Below are 7,329 nucleotides of genomic sequence, written 5' to 3' on the forward strand. Positions count from 1 at the left end.
TAGCATGTATTTAGGCGCCTGGTGTTAGCAGACGCGCCTAAACATACTTAAAAAATAAATAAATAAATTACGTTATTTAATGTCACTGATATTGAGAGGTGACTCAAAAATCACACACAATGATTTCCTCACGCGGCTTTTCATCTGAATAAAGTGCTAAAACTTGAGACGTTGAAAGTCTGAAAAACTTGATATGAAGTTCTATTTACTCTACATGGCTGTTTCCGGTCAAGTGACCAATGGAACGAATCTTTTTTTGGCTCGGTTAAAATCACTTATGGTCTGATTCAGACAACTTAACGTAACTTACAGGTTCTCTCTTAATAATTAACTTAAATTTATGTTACTTATAATTGAACACATTGAAACTTAACTTAATGCAACGTCGAAATCTGTTTCATTTTGATTATCCAGAAGTTGCCATAATTAGGCTTTTAGACGGTTGCTGCGCCAACTAAAAAGAAGACCAAGAATCTAAATGAAATGTTCGGTAAAAAAATAAGTAAGGAATTAGAGGTGTCATAAAGATTTTACTAAATAAATTTTTTAGATGTTTTAAAGTAGGGGGTGGCTCACTTTCCGTGTGACTCACTGTATATCGTCTCCAGTCACTGCAAGTATTTTGTCGTCGTTTACCAAAACATTTGAGTTATTCGAATTTAGTAAACTATGGGCCAATTTTAGTTGAGCGATTTAAGTAAGTTAATGAACAATAACTTCATAAACTCGTTTTCATATCGCATATTTAATCTGCACGTAAATGGTCACTATTTACTATTTAAATATGAAATATGCAACCGTGTGTTTGTACCAAACATAAATTAGTCTTCACCACAAACTGTAAAAAGAACAAATGCAACAACAATTTCCAGGAACATGCCACAGTGTGGCCACTTATTTTTAATATTTAAATGAAGTTGATCTGACATCAACGAAAGCTAAATAGCATTTAAATTAAAAACCAAATTAGCCATTAGGAGGTGATCCTAGTTCAAAAGAGTCGGTGAAGGATGTTAAGTGCCTTAAAACTATTCTTTCCACAATAAATCGAGTTGTAAACAAAAACGTTAAAAACGAATTTCGATTTTGGCTGTTTTTAGGAGACGCAAGGAGGGAAAATTGTATGGTCTATGGCCTCCTCTAAAAGTAACTGTTTTATCTATTTATTTACGTACATATTTATTTACTTAACAATTTTTATTGTTTTATCTTTTTGGAGAACCAACCCAGTCTAATGCGTAGGCTCATTAATCTAGCTAGAGAATGTACATTTGTTTCCCAAAATTTACCCAGTACATCTGGCATCCCCAAAAACTTAACAAACACAAAAAGTGCATTACAATGGCTTCAACTGTCTTCAGAATTGCTCGCATTACCAAAATTAATTTTATACCAGCATATCAGATTCATAAATAGGCACCAAATAAAAAAAAAAACAAATACATACATAAATATAAATGATTGTCATTACCATGCAAGTCATTTGTGAATTCTCTTAAAATCGGCTGAAAAAAACAGCAACATAAATTCCATTTGAGTCCCCCGATCCACCCCTAAACCAACCACGTGCTGCGCCTACTGTTGTCATTTTCATTATATTCCCAACTTCCTCACTTTGTGCCTCCCAACAGAAATTTCCTTTTTCGTTGCATTTCCAGCAGCTGATTGGTGTTTGTATTCCGTTTAAGCCATATTGAAAATGCAACGCAACAACACTTTACCTACAGCATCCCAGAAACGTTGCTGGTGGCATGGCGCTAAAATCTGTCCCAAGTCCCCAAACAATTTTTTAAGATGTTTCATGACTTTTTTACGCGCCGCTGACTTTTCACCATTAATGCATGTTGTTACCAACCGCCGCCGCACCACAACGCCAGCGCATACTGTCCCATGCCGTTGCCGTTCCTCTTCTCCTTCTCCTTCCCTTACTCACGTGCACTTTGTGCACTGACACACACACACACACACGAACACGAACACATTGGCAGGCGTGCTTGGTTTTGGCCCAGCTTATGGCGCATAAGTCGCATTTGCCGCATCGCGTCACACTCAACTGCAGTGAAAACCAATAAAAAGCACAGCGCCACAGAGCAAAAGTAAACATGAAAATGCAAACAGAAGCAACAACAAAAACTTGTACGCAAAAAGTACAAAACACTCGCCATAATGGATAGTCATTGAGCTGGTGGTGGTGGTCGTAATGCAGCGTTGCACGTCGGCAGCTGCGTGTCACCAACTGCAGGGCAAGCAAACCGGCAGCCACCCAGCCAGCCAGCCAACCACCACCACCAGCCTTTGCATCAATATGCACCATTTTGCTGCCCCATGCGGCACGCGTCACACCACCATACCACACTACCATCCGCAATTACAAACACCATGGTTGAGCGTGTTGCGGTTATGAGAAGGCGCATTGAAAATACGAGTAGCATAAACGGCGTAGGAGAGGAGTGCGAGCGCAACAAAAAGGGATAAATATGCGGCAATGGCTGTGGGCGGTGTGGGACCTTCACAATTTACACACTTTGGGCCGACACCTCTTTTGCGGCATCGCCAAAGCGACGCCTTACTCTTAGCGCCGGAAGAAAAGCGTGAATGAGGAGTAGAGTGAAGGAGTCGTGGAGTATGAGCAGCAAGGAGATGCGCGGCGGTCGTTGCAACATTGTTGCAAACTTCATTTATATATTTTGCACTTTGATGTTTGTAATTTTTCTTTAATTTTTCATGTCATTTTCGATGTCTTCCAACAAAAAAAAAAACAAAAAAAAACATGGAGAGGGTAGTAAGCGGATGCAGATGCGCTGAGTGATTGGAATAACGAACAAAGCATTAAGTTGCGGAGATTTTGACAAAGAACATTTAGGTATACATACATACATATGTAAGTACATACATATATCGAAAAGCGCTTTGTGTTTATGTTGGGGTGTGTGTGTGTGTGTGTGTAAATATCTGAATATAATGCACAGCTTGACTTGTCAAAACTTTTAGTGAAATATGCTGCAGTTGGTTGAGGCATTTTAAATAAAGTGCAAACAGTATGTCCGTATATTTGGGCATAACTACATACATACGTACATACATATATTCATCTAGCACTTGCAACCATTACTTGCCCAACTAGGGTTATCAAAGCTTATGCAATCATAATGCTAGTCAAGTTGCAAGTGACAACTTTCGTTACAGCATCTATGCAAAAATATATCTGTGTTTGCATATGCATATATACATATGTATGTATGTATGTATGTAGTTGGGGTCACAGTCAGTCTACTAGCATAGCCGGTGCAAATTCATCTTGCTTGAATCATATTTCATGCAAAAGTGACAACAACTAAGAATTATTGTTCCTCCTCCTCTCCTCCATTTACGTGCGCTGGAGATTCCAGCATGCACACAGCTTTTTGTGACCCTTTACAGATATTTCTACAGACTACTTCATCCAAGGGGAATAAAGTAGCTGTAATGAAAGTTTGCTTGCTGAAATGGGCTCCTCCGCAATCCAGCAGACGAACAGTGATGATATTAAATATTCATATGATTACTTTTCAAATAGATTTATCACCTTCCAATTCTTCATCAGCAGACTATATATAAAGGCAAACGCGTTTGTAAAAATCCAAAAATACTTATCCCCTCTTGGAGGTAATTAATATAGTATAGGCACATTCTTTTTTTGATAAAATCGTTAAATATAAAACCAAAACTATAATAAACCTAGAAATGACTAGACAAAGTAAGCGTGGTTTCCATCTGAAAATCAATCTGAAACTTAATAGATTACTAGAAAACTCCAACCAAAACAAGAAAACAACTTTTTGCGTGCAATATATTTGAGGCCTTGAGGGCCGGAGTAGCCTAACTGACATTTCAAAAAAGCTAAGGTGCACCTTATAATGCACTACTGGAATCGAAACGGCAGTAGCCAGGAGCACGCTCTTTAAGTTATCTTTTACTATAATGCGTAAAGACCGCATTTATTTTTTACAGATCCTTCTTTTTCATATTACAAAACCAATTTATTTGTAAACAGGCTTCTCTGGCCCTCGTGGCCCCATTTGTTAATATATTTGTTAATATACTGTGTATTTAGTTATAATTTTTTTCGCCGTATTTATTTTTGTGTTTATAGTTTTATAATTTGTTTTTTACTAATTATTTGAAGAATTATCTTAGACTTAATCCCAATCTAAATTCATATCTTTATATTTAGTTTTTACCTTTCCCTTTCCATTATCACTTTTTATATTTTTATATAAGTATACCCCTACCCTTGTTTTTGTATTTATCTTTCACTTCAGCATTATCTACAATTTCATTTTCATCATCATCTTCGTCCAGGTCTTCATACATCTTCATCTTCATTTTCATTTTCACCTTCATCTTCACCTACCTCTTCATCCTTATCTACATCTACGTCTCCGTCATCTTCGTCAGATTTTTATTCATCATCACCTTTATCTTCGTCATGAGTTTCTTCCTCAGCTTCATCTTCATCTTCACCTTCATCTTCATCTTTATCTACATCTTCGTCTTCCTCTTCATCTTCATATTCATCATCATTTTCATATTTGTCTCTTCATCTCAACTCTTTCCTTGACTTTGATCTTCACCTTGATCTTCGTCTTCATCTGCACCTTAATCTTCTGTTTAATATGAATCTTAATCTGTCGTTATTCTTACACTTATTGTTATCTTTGGCTTTGTCTCTCTCCGGCCTAAGTAGCGTTCAACCCGGCCGCTCGTTTGTGTTCATGCATTCGCCTAATATGTATCATGTACATAACACCTTCACCATGGAGTTAAATATTTAAGCGGCCTATTTATGTTTGAGGCCATGAGAGCAGAAGTGGCCTAACCCACTTTTTTTTTTTTTTTTTTGAAGGTCGCTAATTCCTTAACTTGATGGTAGGCTCTGTACCACTGTATCTTAAAATAAAGGAATAAGCGACTTTTTTAATCTATCTTTTTCGTGGCTATTTTAAAAAGGTAAGTAGAAAAAATTAGTTTAGGCCACTTCTGCTCTCATGGCCTCATTTGTAAAGTAGTAATCGGCCAAAAATGGACCTGAGTTCAAGCCCTGGTCAAAACCACATCACAAAAAAATATTGAAACAAGTGTTTTTCTTAACAGCGGTCCCCCCGCTGCCAGAGGTATACCGAAATTAATGAAATAAACTAGCTTACAAGAAATAGCACTTTCACATCACTTTTAATAGCCTGGAAGAGAACACGTATACAACCTGACTCCACATGGCTTCTATGAAGTGCATAGCATGACAACGATACCAATCAACCCGTGGCCTAACCATAATCGCCTTTGTGACAGAATTGTGCTAGCAGCATTGGACTTGTCAAATGCGTCCACCACCAATTATTATTCCATGCTTCTGGAAGTCGAAACAATTAGGTGTTACTTTTGACTGGTTGCTCTCTTTCTCCTCACATATAGCAGACGAAGACCTCCAGTTTCCTCGAGAGGAGCGGCGTAACTATGGCGAAACTAAGGTTTAAATACCTTAGCATACACAAACTTACTTATTCAGGCTCGACCCCAACACGCCCAATACATAAGCCGCCTGTTAAAGTACTCCCCACGACACCAACCACCTCTTCAGTTGACACCTTAAACCAACTCAGATAACATTCCTTTCTCTTTGGCCTGACCAGTTCGAAACGACATCTTGGACCTATCTTTAATGTAATTAGATGGCAAAGATTGAAAGGCTAGCCAATTTAGGCAGTACTTATTAGTGCCGTTACAAGAGCAACGTATTCCCTTCGTTTCCTTCAAGTTCACAAAACGCAGATCCTATAGAAGAAAAAAGTAATAATGGAGATGTAGGTGGACTAATACAAATTCATAGAGCCAAGTATTCTGATCCAAATAAAAACAAGTAAGGCTTTTGAATTCATGTGGTATCATAATGGAAACCCTCCATCGGTCTTCGTAATCACAGATGGATAAGCAAACTAGCAAAGTTTAATTAATTGTGATGTATTTATGTACGAATAAATTCAAGATGTCAATTATGGATTCTGATTACAAATTGACAACTCTTTATGTATTATTAAAATTTAAGAGCTTGAAAAGCAATAACGGAATGAGAAATACAGGAAAACAACTGATACTTCATTCAGGAATTTCAAAGAAAATGAACAAGGATCTTTCCACATTGAGGTAATAATGATATACCAAGTATGTATATGAAATAAAAATAAAAATAAAAATAAAAATAAAAATAAAACAATTACTGCGCAAAAGTAATCCCCAAAGGAATAAAAGGATTTCTTTCGACTTTTAATGTTGTCCCATAAAATTCAATTTATAACAGCTATGAAAAGTTTTAATGACCCTGTAAAGCATTAACCAGTTTTAATGTGTTGTAAGTTTATCAACTTCAGTTTAATATGACCGCACGCGTATTCGGGTTGGTCGTAAGTAGCAAGGAACTAGTACATTACATATCGTCATTTAAAGTACAAAACCGCGTATAATCATTCTGCAAAACCGCGCAACTGACATTTTCTTCCAAAAATTGGATTTGCTCCCACAAGCTCTTGGCTAAATCCTTATCCATTCGTCCTGAAATATACTAGCCAGAAAATCTCTCTAGAAAATAATTTACATAATTCACATACGCGGTTTTGCATTACCTTGATACGCGGTTTTGTACTTTAAACGACGACATATGGAAACATATACATATGTGTGAACATACGAAATAACACGCCTACTAAAACACAATTGTATATACAAAAGCACGGCACATTCAATTGGCATGCTCATAAAGATAATGCGAGATATTTTTAAGTATACAACTACTAGGAGTGTTAATCCCGGCCTTTTTAATGTACCAAAAATACCGGGATTATTTGCATTGATGGCAGTATTGACTATATTTCTTCTCTTATTTAATAATTAATATCTTTTTATAAATGTCCCGCTCATTATACATATAACACCGCGCGATAGTAAATTTTAGACACAAATTTCAATATAACTATTCGCGAAGCCATGAGCCAAATTTAGTAAAATTGCGTTTTTATGCTGTAGAATTTAAACGGATTCAAGTTTCTGGTGCAGAGGGATTGTTAGGTATTGAAAATGTCCTTTCAAAATTTTATCTTTCAAATTTCGTAATACTTGTTTTTGAAAAAATTATATGTTAAGGGCTTATATAAACTCGATAAAATCCTCGAGTTTCGTTCTTCTAACTTTCAGTCCTTTTTAATTTCTTCAAATTCTAAAGGAATTTTCTCTTGCACTTGGTACCCATATTTTTATTCTACATTGCATTGAATTTTTTAAATAATTTTTGGAAATAAT

This window comes from Rhagoletis pomonella, unplaced genomic scaffold (assembly GCF_013731165.1).
Source record: "Rhagoletis pomonella isolate Grant_MI unplaced genomic scaffold, Rhpom_1.0 Rhpom_scaffold_00004, whole genome shotgun sequence".
Classification (NCBI taxonomy): Eukaryota; Metazoa; Arthropoda; class Insecta; order Diptera; family Tephritidae; genus Rhagoletis; species Rhagoletis pomonella.